Raw genomic sequence first — 20911 nt, 5'->3', positions numbered from 1 at the left:
CTGCCACTTAGAGGCTGGAGGCTGGATACATTGTTTTTTCTTCTTTTTCTTTGATCTCTTGAGATTCAAATTTCTTTCAGTTTGTTTACTGACAGTGATAGTAGGAAGAGCACAAGTCGTTTATACAGGTGCCATTTGGGAGTTCCGTCACTAGCTACTGGAGGGAAGACAACGTTTTGACTTGAAAGATAATAAATGAACCTGTTTGAAGTTTATTAAAATAGCCTTGAACCCTATAGTGGCAGTGTCTGCAAAATTGAAAGAATGTCTCAGCAGGAAAAAGAAACTGTAACATTGCAAATGATTAAGTTTGAAATTCAAAATCTATTAGTTGTGACAGAGAGAATTGAAAAGAGATTGGAGAATATGGAATACAAAACAGAAAAATCTGATGGAGAAACTGAGGATGTTTATCAAATGAAGAAAGTGGAGGACAGAGTTCAAAAGATGGAAAGAAAAAATGAGCAAAGAGATTAAAAAAACTGTGGATACTGACAACAAAGTGAGCGTAGTTGGTAATGGCAAGAGCGGAATATGGAAAGGGGAGATAGATGGATTGGAACTCTACCCCAGACTTCAAAGCACAGAAGAAGAAAAGAGAGAAAAATTGACGGAGATAAGGAGAGAAATCTTGACAGAAGTACTAGCGATAACCATAGATAAGCTGATGGAAAGAACAGATGTTGAGTTTCAAGCTTTTATGAGATACGAAGGGAATAACATGTTGCCAAGAGAAAGTAACTAGAACATTAATGCTGCAAATGGCAAGAAATATAAGACTGTACTATTATTGGAAAGATACAGGTTGATGCAATGAAAATGTATAATAAAAACTAAGCTAAATTTAGTTTTTTAATAGTATGTATAAATTGAAGTGACAATAGCTATAGTTAAATAATAATTAATAATGATAATAATACATATAGATGCATTAGTTTGGTAATATGAAAATTTATATAAACAACACATGGAGATTATGAGAGGAGGTTTAAAAGCTTTATCTAGAATATGTTATAAAGATGTATTGCGATTGGATGATTTTAGGATGATTTAATAGAATGTTATCATATAATCTTATTCTAGATTTTGAATATTATATATAAAAGGATGTAAAAACAATTATAGTCAAATTAAGGTTGAGATATAATGATTGTTATACATGATTGTGATATACATGAATATAGGTGAATTTAAAATATGTGATTTGATATGAAAAGCAGGTGGTGACTATGGAAGAGATGCATGGAAATACTGTAACCAACTGACACACTTTCTACAATTTGTAATGGAAGATGGTTTTTTTTATTTTTTTATTTTTATGTTTGTTTGTCCTTGTTCAAAAACAAACAAAAATTATTTTTTTAAAAAAGGCATGGCTTTGACCACACCATTGTGTTGGCCCTCTTGGTTTGTTTTTTTTTTTTTTTTTGATGACATCCTGTAGACTTTTTGATGATATCCTGTAGACGGGTGTCAAACTCGCTGCATCGCGTTGCCGTCACATGATGTATCACAACATTTTCCCCCCTTCGCAGAACTGGGTTGTGCGTGGCCTGTGCGTGATGCATCCTGTCCACAGGCTGCCATTTTGACACCCTGCAGGGAGAGGGGGGCGGTATATAAATTTAATAAATTTAATAAAACTCAAACTCAAACACCCCTGCCCTAACATGTACTTCTCAGAAACATCTGGTTGGTCAGAGGGGGAAAGATGTTGGGCTAGATAAGCTTTTAGTCTTGCTTAACCAATTGTTTTGCATTTCTCTCTCTTTCTCTAAAGATCAAAGCACCCTGCCCTGAACACAATCTGATCAGAGGAAAGGGGTAGCTTTGATTAAGTCCTGTTGCAGTGCTTTCTCGGGATCATACAGTGGGAGCAGCAAGCTCAAATCCCTATGACAGTTCCCTTGTGCAGGGCATACAGTGTCATTGCTTCCAGACCAATTGAGTTTTGAAGGGATGAAACATTTCCTTTCCTGTGTATCTCCCCTTTGAAGATAACAGCTGAAATCCACATGCTCCTAAGGCTAGTGGCCTCTTATCTCAATAAGCTTTTGAAGGACAAACTGAACCAGCTTGCTTCGACCTGCCATCTGTACTTGCTGCTCCACTAAGACAATGGAAAATAAGAAGAGGTAATGCAGATTTCCTTTGAACTTTGCATTGCACACGCCTCACAGACCATTACATACTATTGAACGCCCTCCCTCCAGGAAAAGCACATTTCCATTTGTATTTCTTTGGCATCAAATATCTTGAAAGTTGAAAAGGGAATGCAGACCTCTGAATTGTTCTGTTTTATTTTTTTGAGTCTCCAGCCCCTTTGTGATCCTCACAAAGAAAAGATGTGAGCAGTATCTTTCTTCCATTGAAATAAAAAAAAGTTTGACCAACGAATTGGAAGGCACCAGAATGTCTGAAATGGATATACATCATTCTATTTCAAGTACTGTATGTTAACAATCTTTAAAAAGCACATAAAAGCCCACAAACAATATATTTTTGTTGTGTTGCACAACACAACAATGTCAAGAGGCAGCTTGCTTTAGCTCAATAGCAGTCGCCCAATCATTCAACAACTGCAGTTTTAAGTCTTAATTAGGTGATGAGCATTTCCACATCGAATTACTTCCACTCCCCAATTCTTCAAAAATAGTTTGAAGAGACCTGCCAATCATCTCCACTCCTGCTGACCTCCTAATGGTGAGGGCATGCTGAGAACACAGTAAGCACACAATGAGCCACTCAGAGCTCTTCCTACAAATGTCCAATAAGAGTCAGCAAAAAACACCATTCAATCAATGCCCAACAGCTGGTTGCTGTTATTCTTGGAGCAACAAACTGTTTTTAGTTCCAATCCACAGAAAAAAGGGAAAACAATATATTGCTAGCCTCTGTACTTATGCCTACATTTTCATTACATGATATATGTGTTTCTCTGGTCATTTGCAATCAAACCTGAGCATTTGTAATAGGATGAAGCTATCTAGCCACCAATCTATCATTCCAACTTTATTAAATTATCCATTGAGAGCTGTGAAGGTGGCATGAGATCACGACAGCAATTTCAAAATCAGACACATTTCTGAAACACCTCTAATCATGATTATAGGCTACAGTGATGACAGAAGAGGAAGACAGGGCTAAACAAAATACCTACATCTTAGATGTAGAATCGGAACTTATACAGAGACACTTCCAAGCCATCAGTGACGTCATTAAAGTGTCCTCATCGCACACTCCATCCAAATGGGACAGAAAAGGTTGTTAAACACTGAAGCAGCCTAGTGCTCCTCCTTGCTGAAAAAATAGAAACCGTTAAGACTCTCTATTGCCCATTATGCCAAGTCAACTTTCCCGTTTGTGGAGCTGCTATGGTAGCTGATGCTCAGGAGCTAAGAGGCAGAGGGAACAGAGGGGGCACCGGGGACATTGACTGCCAAAACATCCACAAACCTTTGTTTGTAGTTTTGTTTGCAATTTGGACTGCCCTGCAGCCAAAATAAATGGGCTCATCTAACAATCTTGTGAGAAAGCAGAGAACTGGAGCCAAATTGTACTGCACTGAATCTACATGTCGAATGCTTCCAAGTGACGCAGGAACAGATTCGTGCTTGAGTATCCATGGCATTCTAGTTGATGGCTCTGAAGGTTCAAGAGCTGAGCCTTCTGAGCTATTTTGATTTTGGCCCCAATTTGATACTTTCAGGGATTCTAACGAAAAATAAATTGGTTCCCACAACAATGCTGAAATTTATCTATTTTTGGTCTTCTCTGTTTAGAATCATAGGGCTGGAAGAGACTTCAGAGATCTTCTTGTCCAGGGGCCACCAATCTTTCAGACCTCAGGAACCACTAAATTCATAATTTTAAATCCCATGGACCACTAATAGGAGTTTAAAAAAAAGATAAATAGTATTTAGTGCAATATAAAAAATGCAGATAACTTTTCTGTGGGCCACCAAATTTTTCTCATGGACCACCACTTGGTGATCACTGTTCTAATCCAATTCCCTGCTCAAGGCAGGAGCCTCATACCATCGCAGTCAAATCATTGTCCAGTCTATTTTTCAAAAACTCCAGCCAGATGGAGCAGCCAAAACTCCAGGAGACAAGCTATTCCATTGATTAATTATTCTCATTATCAGAAAATTTCTCCTTACTTCTAGGTTGTATCTTTCTTCTACCCATTACTTCTTGTCCTGCCCTCTGGTGCTTTAGAGAATAAGTCAAACTTCTTTTCCTTGTGACAACATCTCAAGTATTAGAAGATAGTTCTTGAGAGTTCTGTTTGGTAGTTGTATTTTGCTAATTCACCAATATCATTGGCTTACTAGGCAAATTCATTTAGGACTAGGCTATTAGGTTTCGGCTATTAGTGAGGATTAAAGTTGATGACTATATCATTATTGTTATAGATGCATCTCAAAAGAACTATTCGTTGTACTCTTTATGTTTTTAACCAGTAAATGCGGTGGAAGTAGAGGTAGCAAGCAAGGGACTGTCTTGATTTCTCCTCACCTTTCCCAACTGAAGGAATATTCTTGGGTTTTCTCCCTCAGCTTCCCTCCTACAGAAAGAACAGAATCCTTTCTACCTGTTTCTCCTTCCCCCAGCAAGTTGGCAGAATATTCAGATATACTAGTTTTCTATGGGAGCAGACAACTTCCTTAATAAACTTGATTGTCCTTTTGGACGTTAAGAATCTGTCTTTAGATAATCTCAAGGATCCCAATTTTATTCCTACATAAAGGTAAAGGTTCCCCTCGCACATACTGTATGTGCTACTTGTCCTGACTATAGGAGGGGGTACTCATCTCCATTTCAAAGCCGAAGAGCCAGCACTGTCCAAAGACATCTCCATGGTCATGTGGCTGGCATGACTAAACACCGAAGGCACACGTAATACTGTTACCTTCCCACCAAATATGGTTCCTATTTTTCTACTTGCATTTTTACATGCTTTCGAACTGCTAAGTTGGCAGAAGCTGGGACAAGTAACGGGAGCTCATTCCATTATGAGGCACTAGGGATTCAAATCGCTGAACTGCCGACATTCTGATCAACAAGCTCAGCATCTTAGCCACTGAGCCACCATATCCTCTACATACATACTACATATAAATGCTGGCAGAATACTTCTGAAGACACATCCTAAAGCATGAAGTTGGCGAGATGCAATATAGATGTCAGCAAGAACTATGGAGATAGCATAAAGAAAAAAATAAATATATTGTGGCATCCTCTTTTACTGTACAATCATAGAGGAGGTGTGAAGAATGCCAAAAAAAGGCAGCCATGTTTCCTCATGACATCCACCGTGGCCCAACCATGAAATATTCTGGTTCACGTGGAAAGTCCTATTTGGTTTATAGGAAATTCCTTGTTTGGATTTATTTGGACTATATATGTTTGCTGACATTCCATTAAGTAGGTTACAGTGAATATTGCCCACCTCAACCCTCGTAGCCCTGCTATTGTTGGCAATTATAGCCTAGGGATTTCTGGGCTGATGAAAATCTATGTGGATCATCCCGGCTATTTGAGACTGTAGGCAGCAAAATGGGATCTATTGACTTCTCAGCTTCTAAAAGTTTGCAATGCATCTCCCTGCTGAAAGGAAAATGGGAGAAAGAATCACCCTGAAATAATTACAAATCAACTTCTCTTAGTTCTTGCTACATAGATTCTAGACTGAATTAGCATCTAATTTCAGAGAGCTCCATGACTGAGATTATCAGTGAGTCATTTGTAATTATGTGCCAGATTGTATTAAAGCATGAAAATACAAAGGGGTTCTCATCAAACACTAAGAGAAGGAAAAAATTAAATTACATTTTGCAGGCAGGATAACAATTCAGGCTACATTTTAGATTCATGGCATATTAGAAATGCAAAAGACAGGGAGAAAAGAATGGGGCCAGGGAGCTGTCAACGTGAAAGTTGTCAACATACTCAGTTCAGAGATATGAACAGGCAAATGGTAAATTACTCAATCCATTGCTGGCAGCAGTGCCTAGTAGCCCCTTCTGTAACGGGTTAAGAGGATTATCAAGGAGTCCAATAGAATTGTTATAAAGCTGGTACTCTGATACTTTGAATGCAGAGATGCAGTTCAGTTATCCATATTCATAAAACATCCTTCTGCACCTAGGAAATGCCTGGAGATGCAAAATAGAGGCTTAAAGTGGAGAATTGACATTTCCTCTGAGGTAAAAGAAAATGAAATATTTAGGATATTTAGCTTAAGCAGAGGGAAATGATGATAGAAGAATATAAAATAATACATTGTGTAGAGAAAGTAGATCCCTTTATTTGTTTATGAAATTATATCGCCAGCCGATTAGAACGTGATTCTAGGTGGTGTACAATCAACAAACAGCAATGTAAACAAACAACAGGCAAATATAGTTAAAAACAACACTCAAAATAATAGATACAATAATACAATAATAAAATAGTAGAGTTGGAAGGGACCTTGGAGATCTTTTAGTCCAACCCCCTGCCTAGGCAGGAAACCCTATACCATTTCAGACAAATAGCTATCCAACATCTTCTTAAATACTTCCAGTGTTGGGGCATTCACAACTTCTGGAGGCAAGCTGTTCCCTTGATTAATTGTTCTAACTGTCAGGAAATTTCTCCTCAGTTCTAAGTTGCTTCTCTCCTTGATTAGTTTCCACCCATTGCTTCTTGTTCTACCCTCAGGTGCCTTGGAGAATAGTTTGACTCCCTCTTCTTTGTGGCAACCCCTGAGATATTGGAACAATGCTATCATGTCTCCCCTAGTCCTTCTTTCTCTTAAACTAAACATACCCAGTTCCTGCAACCGTTCTTCATATGTTTTAGTCTCCAGTCCCCTAATCATCTTTGTTGCTCTTCTCTGCACTCTTTCTAGAGTCTCCACATCTTTTTTACATCATGGCGACCAGAACTGAATGCAGTATTCCAAGTGTGGCCTTACCAAGGTATTATAAAGTGGTATTAACACTTCACATGATCTTGATTCTATCCCTCTGTTGATGCGGCCTAGGACTGTGTTGGCTTTTTTGGCAGCTGCTGCACACTGCTGGCTCATATTTAAATGGTTGTCCACTAGGACTCCAAGATCCCTTTCACAGTTACTACTACTGAGCAAGGTACCACCTATACTGTACCTGTGCATTACATTTTTGTTGCCTAAATGTAGAACCTTACTCTTTTCTCCATTGAATTTCATTTTATTAGATAGTGCCCAATGTTCAAGTTTGTCAAGATCCTTCTGTATTTTAAGCCTATCTTCTGGAGTGTTGGCTATTCCTGCCAGCTTGGTATCATCTGCAAATTTGATGAGTTCCCCATTTATTGAGACCCCCAAACTTTTAGTGATGGGGGACTTTAACCTGCCATCGGTGGGAGAAGCATCCGAGGGGGTTCGGGAGTTCATGGCCTCCATGACAGCCATGGACCTGACTCAATTGATTCAGGGCCCGACACACGAGGGAGGTCACACCTTGGACCTTGTTTTTGTCTCTGGCCAGTGGTTGAGTGATCTGGGAGGAGGGGACTTAACCATCACTCCCCTGTCATGGTCAGACCACTCACTCCTCCGACTTGACTTCCCTGGTGCTACCCCCCGCTGCGGGGAGGCGGAACCAGAAAATACTAGATGGTTCCACCCCGGCGCCTGATGGAACCAGAGAGGTTCCAGATGGAGCTTGGGCCACCTTCTGCGGCCCTGACCCGCCCTCGGGTAGAGGACCTGGTGGTCGCGTGGAACAATGCGACTACCGGGGCCTTGAACCGGGTGGCGCCTTTGCGGCCTCTCCAGCGCCACGCTCCACCCTGGCCCCTTGGTTTACCGAGGAGCTAAGGGTGATGAAGCGCCGCAAGAGATGCCTAGAGAGTCGTTGGAGATCCTCTCGTTCCGAATTTGACCGTACACAGGTACGAGCCCATTTAAGGACGTACCTTGTGGCATTGAGAGTGGCCAAACGTCAATATTGTGCCACTCTCATTGCATCCAGAGAGAACCGCCCTGCCGCCCTGTTTCGGGTGTCCCGCTCCCTCTTATTTCAGAGGCCGCGGGAGGCCCCTTTACAGGGTAGAGCAGAGGAATTTGGGAAATATCTGCAAGATAAAATCGCTCAAATCCGGAAGGATTGGGTCCCTTCCAGTGGTCCTGTAGAGGCGTCCGTGGCGAGTCTTGAGAGACCTATCTGGGAGGAGTTTGACTTGGTTGCCATCGAGGATTTGGACAGAGTGCGTGGACGACTGCGACCCACCACATGTTTACTGGACCCGTGTCCCTCCTGGCTTGTACTGGCATCCTGGGAGGTTACACGCGACTGGCTCCTGGGCCTAGTGAACGCTTCGTTGGGTGAGGGGTCCCTTCCAGCCGCCTTGAAAGAGGCGGTGGTAAGACCCTTGCTCAAGAAGCCTTCCCTGGACCCTACGGAGCTGGCCAATTATCGTCCTGTCTCCAACCTTCCCTTTCTGGCGAAGGTTGTAGAGAGTGTGGTGGCTTATCAGTTTCCACGACATCTGGAGGAAAATGATTATCTAGACCCGCGCCAGTCCGGCTTCCGCCCTGGGCACAGCACGGAGACGGCCTTGATCGCGTTGGTGGATGATCTCTGGAGGGCCAGAGATAGGGGTTGTTCCTCTATCCTGGTCCTATTAGACCTCTCGGCGGCTTTTGATACCATCGACCATGGTATCTTGTTGCGCCGACTGGAGGGGTTGGGGGTCGGGGGCACCGTTTTACGGTGGTTCGGCTCCTACCTTTCCGGCCGGACGCAACGTGTGTTGACAGGGGAGCAGAGGTCGACTCTGTGCCCCCTTACCTGTGGGGTGCCACAGGGGTCGATCCTCTCGCCACTCCTGTTCAACACATATATGAAGCCGCTGGGTGAGATCATCCGTGGTTTCGGGGTGGGATACCATCTGTACGCTGATGATACTCAGCTGTACATTTCCACCCCGAACCACCCCAACGAGGCCGTCGAAATGATGTCCCGGTGTGTGGAAGCCGTACGGGTCTGGATGGATGACAACCGACTCAAGCTCAACCCCTCCAAGATGGAGTGGCTGTGGATTCCGGCCCCCCGGTTCAACCAGTTAATTCCATCTCTGGCCATCGGGGGCGTTCAACTTGCCCCGGAGGAGCGGGCGCGCAATTTGGGCGTCCTCCTTGATGCTCGGCTGTCCATGGATGACCATGTGACAGCCGTGGCAAGTGGGGCGTTCCACCAGGTTCGCCTGGTGCGCCAATTGCGCCCCCTATTGGACCGGGATGCCTTGCGCACAGTCACTCATGCGCTGTTGACGTCTCGCCTGGACTACTGTAACGCTCTCTACATGGGGCTTCCCTTGAAATGCACTTGTAGACTACAGTTGGTCCAGAACGCGGCCGCGCGGGTAATTATGGGGAGTACAAGGTACTCCCATGTGACACCTTTCCTGCGCGAGCTGCACTGGCTCCCTGTGGTCTACCGGGTGCGTTTCAAGGTCTTGATAACGATCTTTAAAGCGCTCCATGGCTCAGGACCTAGCTACTTGCGGGATCGTATCCTGCCCCATACATCCCTGCGACCAATTCGCTCGCACAGAGAGGGACTCCTCCAGGTGCCGTCCACCAGACAATGTCGGGCGGCGGCGTCTAGGAGTAGAGCCTTCTCCGTTGCGGGCCCAGCCCTGTGGAATGACCTTCCCCCGGATATTAGGACTACCTCTGACCTCCGCACCTTCCGGATAAAGCTCAAGACGCACCTATTTCAAGTAGCTGGCCTGGCTCAACCATAGTTCGTTCACACTGCTCCTGACGGGTTTTTTAATTTTTGTGACTTTTAGACTTTTATTAGGAGATTTTAAACTATGTTTTAACTGTCTTTTCTTATCTTCATACCTCCTCCATGTACTCGTGTTCGTTTATTCTGTGTGTGTATTGTCCATATTGTTTTTTATGTGTTTTATTGTACGCCGCCCCGAGTCCTTCGGGAGAGGGTGCGGCTAAGAAATAAATTTATTATTATTATTATTATTATTATTATTATTATTATTATTATTATTATTATTATTATTATTATTATTATTCCCTCATCCAAATCATTGATGAAGATGTTGAAGAGTACTGGGCCTAAAACAGAGCCTTGGGGTACTCCACTGCATACTTCCCTCCATGTAGATGCAGTTCCATTGAGGACTACATGTTGAGAGCGGTTGGTCAGCCAGTTACGAATCCATCTGGTGGTGATGCTGTCTAACCCACATTCTTCTACTTTATCTAGTAGTAGGTTATGGTCTACCTTATCAAAAGCCTTACTGAAGTCGAAGTAAACTATATCGACGGCATTTCTCTGGTCCACTAATTTTGTCACATTATCAAAGAATGCAATAAGATTAGTCTGGCATGATCTGTTTTTGACAAATCCATGTTGGCTTTTGGCTATTACTTTGTTTGCTTCTAGGTGTTCGCAAATTCGTTGCTTGATTATTTTTTCCAGAATCTTTCCTGGTATTGAGGTCAGGCTGATAGGTCTGTAGTTTCCCAGATCTATTTTTTCCCTTTTTTGAAGATGGGAACCACATCAGCTCTTTTCCAGTCCTCTGGTAGTTCCCCGGTGCTCCAGGATCTCTGAAAGATATAATTCAGTGGTTCTGAGATCTCGTCTGCTAGTTCCTTCAGAGCCCTGGGGTGTAATCCATCCGGTCCTGGTGATTTGAACTCATCTAGGGTAGACAGGTGCTCACTTACCATTTTCTTCCCTATTTCAATTTGATTTTTGTGGTGCTGCTTTTGATAGGTTGGACTGTTTTATCCCTTTGTGTAAAGACAGATGCAAAACATGAGTTAAATAGTTCTGCTTTCTCCCTGTTGCTTGTTAGCTTCTTGCCACTTTCTCCTAGCAATGGACCAATTGTTTCCTTAACTTTTTTCTTGTTTTTAACATGTTGGAAGAAGCTTTTTTTGTTAATTTTTACTTTTGTGGCAAGCCTTTCTTCATTGTGAGCCTTAGCTTTCCTCACTTCATCTTTACAGGCTCGGGCTATTTGCTGATATTCTGCCTTAGTTATGTCCCCCTCCTTCCACTTTTTATACTTACCTTTTTTGTCTTTCAGTTTGTCAGATAGTTCTTTATGCAGCCATGCTGGTTTCTTTTGGGAGCTGTTATTTTTCTTCTTCATTGGTATTGTGCTAGACTGGGCTTTTGTAATCTCATTTTTCAAAATTTCCCATGGTTGGGAATCCAAATTTACTTGACAATCTTCCAGGTGGGAACTCCATTCATCCTGGCTGCCTGAAAAAAACCAGGTTTTAAATGTATTTCTAAAGCAATGTTTCAGAACTCAGCAACTTTAAGGTACATGGGCTTCAACTCTTAGCATGTGGTTGAGGTGGATAAACACTGTTCTAAAAGCCCACAGGGTCAGGACCAACCACATATATTGGTGGGGGGGGGGGCAGGAGAGATGATTCTAGAAAAGGAAATACCTGCTAGTCTTGCCAGAAGACATTGTTTGGAAGAAGGAACCTGAAATATGCTCATTCTATTAGAACATGTGGTATAGACAAATGCCATCAAAGACTAGTGATCCCACAAATAATCCAGCTCTGTGGTATCTAGGGCTTTGCAGATAATCAACACCTTTAATTACATGTCTTGGGAGCCAGTGCACCCTTGCCCTGGGTTCTGGACAGATTTGTTGACTCTAGATGGCTTCAAGGGGAGACCCATGTAGACCATGTTGCTGTAATAAAAGTAGAGGTAACTAAGATATGAGTGATAGAAAACAGAAGCTCCTGGTCCAATTGAGCACAACTGGAACTCAAGGTAAAGTGTGCAACAACCTTCCCAGCTGCAGCTACCAACCGTCCTTAAAGCAGGAATTGAGAGGACAGGAGAACTCACAAAATGCACACTGACCCTGAGCACCTATGTATGTCCTCCCCATCGACTTGGGGACTCCAGTTATAAGATCAGGACAGTCCCAGATCTGCAGCCATTTGATTTTGCTGGGGTTGACTCTCTTTCCCATATTATTAATCTACTCTTCCCCATATTACTACTATTACATGCTACTACTATCGAGGATTATTCAAGAAAACCTGAACGGGACAGATGGGGAAAATGGTCCACCCACTATAATGAAATTATAGTATTGGCGGCAACAAGTATAAAAGAATGGAAACCAATTTATAAGCATAAGGCTATCAAGAGCTACTGACCATGATGTATAGTATTCCAATTCTAAATATTATGTTGAAAAACTCAAATGGAAAGATTTTGTAGTGTTGCTGTCATGCTTTTTAGTTTTCCATGGGCAGAGCAATCCCAAGAGGAAAGTCTGTTGCACTTCTAAAATTAGTATTATTCCATCTACATAAGCCACTTGTACTAGCCAAGTAACCTTATTTCTACACCGATGATGGATCCATACCCTCCATGAAATTTGAAGGCAGCAGACTACTTCTTTCTTCTGACTACGTCTTTTCCCACCCAGCACCCGAGATAATATTCTATTTTACTTATTGACATCTTGTTCACTGCTAGGAATAGAAACCACACTAACTAACTTTGTTGTTTTCAGGTTAGTTGAAGGATGCCATCTTACTGCCAGTGTTAGAGGATTTCTGTACGTGGAACTGAAGGAAGCAGTATCATTTGTAACCTTGGTTCTTTCTGATGATAAAAAGCTTCTAAATTAAGGGAGATGTCTGCCTAAGACTTGAAAAGGCTGATGCAAGGTAAAATAAATCCTGTTTGGTAAAGGAAAATAAATCAATGTATTATCATATAGATACAGACAACAGTACATCAAAGCCACATCACTTTATCATCAGAAGTTATACGTAGCCCTGACCTCTAAAATTCTTCAACATAGTTCCTATAAAATTTCTCACATTCCTCTGAGGCTGGGAGGTTAAGTCAATACACTCTTGTACACACATACTGAATATGCAGATCATAGCAAAATAGAAAAATCAGATATTTGAAAGAAATACTAATTAATACGGTTTTCAGAAAGTCAGTGGGCTAATCGAGATCTGACCAAGGAGAGAAATTTGTAAGAAAGTGATCAAGTGCACCACAGAATGGAACAGGTGGAGTTCTATAAATAAAAAATGAGAAAAAGCAGAGCAATCCTTAAAACATGAGATTCTGACATTACCAACTTCCTGGTAGAGGAGATTTAAGAACACGCCGAATTCAGCTGCCAAGTCAGTGATCCCGAAAAGGGTGCTCTGTGTCAGCTGAAATACGCCGGTTCCACTTTGCGGGTCCCAATTCAATTTGATCAAACTTTATAATAGATGTTGAATTGAAATAATTCCCAGAGCCACAATTAACACCTCAAGGTCACTAATGAATAAGTGCTTTATTATCTATATACTTCAATCCTCTTGGCATTGGTGCTTACATCAAAATCCCAGTTTGTCAAAAGGACTTCAAAGAAAGTTTTGCCAAACAAATGAATATTCAATGTGTATTGTACTTCAGAGCTTATTCCCTACTACAGATATTCAATTAATGGGGAAACAGAACTGCTAGCAGAGTACCATTATTACTAGTGATTAGTAGTGATTTTAAATGCAGCATTTTGTTTCCCCCTTCTGGGCATTTGGTCTCTAGATAATGATTTTTCAGACTTCTTGATAGAACTTGCATTTCATGGCTTTCTCATATAAGTATTTACCATTCTAGTGTGTCCTTGTTCCTTTGTGTGTGTCTGTGTAAATGGGGGTGTAATAAAATGGTCCTATCCAAATTTCCTGTTCCATTCATGGATGGCCAACGAAAGAAAAACCATTTTCTGATCTCTAGCAGTTGACAGCAACATTCTTTGGGGATTCTAGTATCACCTCAAATACTAGTTTAATGTTATGAATCTTGACGCACATCAGTCATTCTAGAGGAGAATCACAAAGTTCTGCAGACACTCTACAGGAGGATCTACAGGCATTTTTAGAGGAGAATCACAACACTAAATATTCATAGGTAACTTCAGTATATCAACAAAGGAAAAAATAAATGACAGGAGTGTGATGCTCTCCAGTCACAAATGATAAGCATCCCTCCACATAAACACTGCAAAGGGGTTTCCCACTACTTAGGAAAATTAAGTAAAAAGTTCAGGATCTTGAACTTTTAACTGAACCTTCGTTTGTGTGTATGGGGTTTTCCCGTCAAATTTCTGAGAATAAGACAGTCAAAGTGGCAATACCTGACTTGACAAAGAAGCATTGATGTTCCAGTGAAGTATCTTCATAAAAAACTAAGAAATGGCCAGAAGGAATGTCTGATCTCCTCCCCATCCTAGTAGGTCAAGGTAACCCTGTGTTGCAAGGCAGTGAATCAATACAATACAATACAATACAATAGTAGAGTTGGAAGGGACCTTGGAGGTCTTCTAGTCCAACCCCCTGCCTAGGCAGGAAGCCCTATACCGTTTCAGACAAATGGCTATCCAACATCTTCTTAAATACTTCCAGTGTTGGGGCATTCACAACTTCTGGAGGCAAGCTGTTCCCTTGATTAATTGTTCTAACTGTCAGGAAATTTCTCCTCAGTTCTAAGTTGCTTCTCTCCTTGATTAGTTTCCACCCATTGCTTCTTGTTCTACCCTCAGGTGCCTTGGAGAATAGTTTGACTCCCTCTTCTTTGTGGCAACCCCTGAGATATTGGAACACTGCTATCATGTCTCCCCTAGTCCTTCTTTCTCTTAAGCTAAACATACTCAGTTCCTGCAACCGTTCTTCATATGTTTTAGTCTCCAGTCCCCTAATCATCCCACAGAGAACTTTGTACACTACCAGCATCAACAAAAGGTTGATTGAGAATCATTGCGAATCAATAGCGGTGGACTTTAGTTGAAACTTAGAGAATTTAAGTCAACTTTCCTCATCCCACTATTCTAAAAGTGTAAAAATTCAAGAATTTACAGCAATAAGTTGGAAGAAATTAGTGTACGTTGGCTTTACCTATCTTCTGCACATTTGAACTCAGCCTTGTAATTCACCCAAGTTATTGTGTAGATCAAAAATATAACACAGAAGTAAACAATTATAAAAAATGCAAATACATTAAAGTATCAAACAGCCTGCACTAGAACCCTCCAAAGAGAACAGAAGGCCTGGTAAACTTCTAAAACTTCTCACCATTTGAAGAAATGGAATAAAATGTAACGAACAGACATTACCAAGCAGCAGATGTGGAGCACAAGGGCTGCTGCCTTCATTTATTTTTAATCAGGAAATTCCAGGGAAATTGAACAAGGGGAAGGATGCAATCCTACACCTGACACCACTTGAACAAAAAGCCCCAATGGCTACAACTTATGCATCCACCTGCACATGTCCACACTGTAATGATAGGATTGTATTTTTTCCTCTCTCACCGTAACTTTGTTTACATCCGTACTGCAGGTCTTCTGGCTGCAAAGTCCCCACATTCCCTTTCTTTAGAGATAATCTCATGGTTCTTTTTTTAAAGCAGAAAGAATCAAATAGAATTAAGCCATAATACTCCAAGGGAAACAGGGAAATCTTTTAAGATCTCGGGAGTCAATAATCTGCTGAAGTGTAACTTGAAAAGGTTGCAGTGCTTCTTTGGCCATCATGTTTAAAAAAGACTCCGGGAACCATCTGCCAGTTAATAGAGACCCTATTAAAGCTTTAATGCAGCATTCCATAATAAAACCAGCACTAAAGAGAGGGAGATGGATGATGATCTTTCAGAGATCGGCACCCTCACTACAATTAGCAATTTCTTTCCCTAAATCTCAGCAATGTTCTCCTCCATTACTAATTAAAGAGACATAAGATGCTGGGCCCTTTGAACAGCTCATTATTCCTAAAATGCATCTGCTTCATTCACAGAGCTTACTGACTGTGCAGCTTAACTCTTATCACATGGTTCTCAGGTTCAAAATCAAGAGTTGTATGTGCAATGTCAGCCTATATTGTTAACACTTTGTCACGAAAGGTTCACTGTTAAATGTAGGGAGATTCCAGGAGTTACATTCAACAGAGTTCTTCCTGAATGATACAGGTCTCAATGGTGGTCTTAATAATGTTTAAAGGCCTTCAAGGCTGCCTGAATAATAAAGGCCTTCACTGGTTAGAAAAGAAAGCTCCTGCACTTAGGCAGGAAAAAACAACAACAACCAAATGCCATAGGTATAGAATAGGTGGTACCTGGCTCAACTGGTAACTCTTCCTGCTTTACATAAATGACCTCTGCAATCATATTATAAGCAACTGCATCCTCTTTGCTGATGATGTAAAATTATTTAACACCAACAGCAATGCTGCTGCCCTACAAAGATACCTCGACTATATGTCAGAATGGTTGCGCATGTGGCAACTCCAAATCTCAACTAATAAATGCTCTGTCCCACACATTGACAATAAAAATCAGAACACCAAATACAAGTTGGGTACAAACAACCTCGTTGACGACTCTCATTCTGTCAAGGTCCTAGGAGTAATCATCTCAAACGATCTAAGCCCCAGAGCTCACTGTAACAACTTTGCCAAAAAGGCATTAAGAGTTGTTAACCTAATTTTGCGAAGCTCCTTCTCTGGCAACCTAGTACTGCTAACTAGGGCATACAAAACCTTTGCCAGACCAATTCTCGAATACAGCTCGTCTGCCTGGAATCCACACTGTATATCGGACATTAGTATGATCGAGTGGGTCCAGAGGTATTTCACAAGAAGAGTACTCCACTCCTCTGCTCGCAGTAGAATCCCTTTCTGTATGCCACCAGGCTTGAAATTTTGGGCTTGGACAATCTGGAATTGCGCCGCCTGCGGTCGGACCTAAGCATAATACACAAAATTATCTGCTACAATGTCCTACCTGTCAACAACTACTTCAGTTTCAACCACAATAATACATGGGCAAACAATCAATACAAACTCAAGGTAAACTACTCCAAACTTGATTGCAGAAAATACGACTGCATCAAGAGAGTGATTATGTTGAGACAACAAGAAGTGATAGTAATGCTTTATACCGAACTGGAATACTGCATCCAGTTCTGTGCACCATGATACAAAAAAGATGTTGAGACCCTGGAAAGTGTGCAGAGAGGTGCAAGAAAGATTATAAACAGTCTGGAGGCTATTTTGTATAAGGAACAGTTGAGAGGGCTAGATATGTCTAGCCTATTGAAGAAAAGGATTAGGCGGAACATGATAACTCTCTTCTAGCACTTGAGAGGCTCTCACAAAGAGGGAATTGATTTATTCTCTAAGGCATCAGAGGGCAGGATAATAAGTAATGGTAGAAGCTTGATAAAGAGAGATCCAACCCAGAAGTAAGAAGAAATTTTCTGACAGTGCCAACAATAAATCAATGGAATAGCTTACCTCCTGGGGTCGTGACTGCTCCATCATTGGAAGTTTTGAAAAATAGACTGGACAATGATTTGACTGTGATGGTATAAGGCTCTTGCCTTGAGCAGGAAGTTGGACTTGAAGATATCTGAGGTCCCTTTCAGTCTTATGGTTCTACGAACTACAAAAATTATGCATTTTATATTGATCTAGGCCAGAGATGTGGACTGTTGCTCTATGAGTAAATTCCTCTGGATTTAATGGGATTTACTTCTACATTAGACATGGCTCCATGACATATGGACAGAACACCTGGCTCCATTGCTCCTGTTTGGCAGGACTAAGGGTTATTCGGCCCAAAGTCCTGGACAGCTTCTACTGACAAGTCAGTGGTGGGTTACGAGCCCCCCCCCATACGGCCGTACTGGTGCCTGCCAGGAGCATTGGGTACCATTCCGTTACGATGCTCTGGAGGGCCCACCTGCCCACCCACGCTCCTTAGTGGTATTTGAGTGTTTTGAGGCTTCCGTGCATGTGCACAGAATGTATGGCGCTTGCGTGTGCACGCACTGTGCGCATTCATGTGGTGGACACCGAGCCCCGTTGCACCCACCACTGTGACAAGTATAATATTTTGTCTAGACAGCTGTCTTGATATGCAGCATCTCATTTTCCTCTATTTTCTTCATATTCTAAGGGATGTGTTTAATAACTTTTATTTGGCATTTATTCCATACTCCTGCAGAAGAGGTAGTCAAGATGTAACAGGTATTTTATCTCATCAGACTTTAATTTCAACAGATCACAAATGTGTCACCTAAATCATCTTTCTTTTTCTAGAATGGCTACTTACTGAAAAAGTATAAAGGCGTTTGGATAATTTCCCTTAAAGAATAAAGAAAAGTATCCTGTGACCACCTCTGCAACATCATTAGGACAGAGGAAGCTCTCCTCAGGTGTTGGCACCACACTTGTTAACCACCCAGAATGCCTGGTTCTGCAACAGGGATGTCAAACTGGTGGCCCAAGGGCCAGATGTGTCCATGCTCACGCCATGCCCACCCTGGCTCCACCAAGGCAAAAAATATCTCAATATGTCATGATACATCACATGACATGATCGAGTTTGACGCCTGGGTTCTACAGCCTCAGTTCTCTATCACTTCAGCAATGGTGTGTGTCTATGGAGATTCTCAATCATCCAAGTCATGTTTGCCTCAAATGTGCTTTTCAAAAGGCAACGGGACTTTCTTGGGGTTTTTTCCCCCTTGAAAACATTTTGCTTCTCATCCAAGAAGCTTCTTGAGTTCTGACTGAATGGTGGGGAACTGAAGAAGCTTCTTGGATGTGAAGCAAAATGTTTTCAAGGTGGGGACACCCCCCCCCAAGAAACTCCAGTTGCCTTTTGAAAAAGCATTTTTGTGTTAAGATGTGTAGATTGAAACTCCCTGAATCCCCCACTCAGCATGCTGAGGTTGAAACACACTGTTGTAGTGTATTAGGTGGAAATGATGAGAGTTCTACACCAACATATTTGAAGGGAACTACAGTATATTTTAGGTAATTGATGTATTGGAACCTTAAAGACAACTGATTGTGAAAACTTTCATTAGGTTCATATCTCCTTTTACAGACTCTTTTCATGCACAGCTCCTTTTTTTTTAGGTCACATGTGTAAAGCAAAGCAATTTATCATCATTATTATCAACATTAACTATTCTATGGTGAGAAGTTCTATTGGAAAGTGGCTTTGTAGATAAAAGATGGGAAGCCTAGATGATTTACTCCCCATACAGTTAAAAATAGTAATGTTTTCCATGGCGAAAAATAGCAATGTTTTGCAGGAAGCATCAGCATATGTTCTATCAAGGTATTTGGAAGGCACCACACCCTTATAACTGATATATTCATTTTGTGAGTTTTGATAGATGTTTAATTCACTCTATCTCTCATTCTGACTACCACAAGAAGAGTGGAAGAAATTATTCGCAGATGAATAGTGTGTGAAATATCAGAATATCAGATCACCCTCCCGCATCTGCTTGCTGGTATAATCAAGTCACTAGAAAAATGAGACTTTTTTCCCCGATTAGACATGCCTTCCTTGATAGAAGTAAAATAGCTATTCGAGGAATCTTTGTATATCACTGTGTCACAAAAAAGTTAATAACCATTTTTTTAAAAAAAATGAGCCCATATATATATATCAATACTCTGCACATATTGCCTAATAGTTGGTTGCTTATAGAATTCTCTAGATATTCTATACAGCAGTGCATAGAAATTATGTATTCATTTAGCATGATTAGCATGATTCTGGGCAGCATAGAATAATATGTGAGCTTCCATGATGGTTCTTGTGGCATATTGATCAAAATGTGTCAAAACTGACCAGTATTGTCTTTATCATTAGCACAGAATACAAGATGGACCACAGACATGAGGCCAGGAGTTTATATGAAAGCCTTGATGGACCTATATCACAATGAGTGGTGGAAGTCAATGTCTATGGGACGATGTGGTGATGATTATGGCATAGGAGAGATTGCAACTCGGAATTTAAATGAATAAATGATAAAGATCATGCAAACTAGGTTTTGTTCTTTAAAACAGGACTCCCTAACCCCTGGCCCGCAGCTCACTATTGGGCCATGGCTCGTTTGGAACTGAGGCACATGAGCAGCTGACCAGTGCATGAGTACGCACGCAACTCAAATTGCAGTGGGCTGGCACGCACGCATAAGCTCAAATTGTACAATTGAGGGGCCTGCACATGCGAATGTGGGTTGATTCCCCTCTCCCTTGCTCCCTCCAACTGGGCCATCAAGCCATAAAGGTTGGTGATCACTGCTTTTAAAAATGAGAAGCATGTAATAGATTCAAAATTATTTTTTAGGTGACATGAATGGATTGGTGAGAATGAGACAAGAAAATTCAGAAAAGGTGATTGGGCCAGTTAGAAAGCCAGGAATGAAGGCAAGTGATGGCTGTTGAGTATCTGCTTAGCAATATTCTGTTTTGAATATGTGATTTAAGTGGAAGCCTATTTATGTGTACACACTGCAACAACAAAACCAATGTAAAACTGGAAGCATGATTCATCTGAAAATTTATGATGAAAGATTGAGATAATATAATACAATACAATAGCAGAGTTGGAAGGGACCTTGGAGGTCTTCTAGTCCAACCCCCTGCCTAGGCAGAAAACCCTATACTGTTTCAGACAAATGGCTATCCAACATCTTCTTAAAGACTTCCAGTGTTGGGGCATTCACAATTTCTGGAGGCAAGCTGTTCCATTGATTTATTGTTCTAACTGTCAGGAAATTTCTCCTCAGTTCTAAGTTGCTTCTCTCCTTGATTAGTTTCCACCCATTGCTTCTTGTTCTACCCTCAGGTGCGTTGGAGAATAGTTTGACTCCCTCTTCTTTGTAGCAACCCCTGAGATATTGGAACACTGCTATCATGTCTCCCCTAGTCCTTCTGTTTCTTAAACTAAACATACCCAGTTCCTGCAACCGTTCTACTCTGTTTTACTCTCCAGTCCCCTAATCATCTTTGTTGCTCTTCTCTGCACTCTCTCCAGTG

The sequence above is a fragment of the Natrix helvetica genome (assembly GCF_964273705.1).
Source record: "Natrix helvetica genome assembly, chromosome: 1".
NCBI lineage: Eukaryota > Metazoa > Chordata > Lepidosauria > Squamata > Natricidae > Natrix > Natrix helvetica.
Note: the sequence above shows the minus strand (reverse complement) of the source record.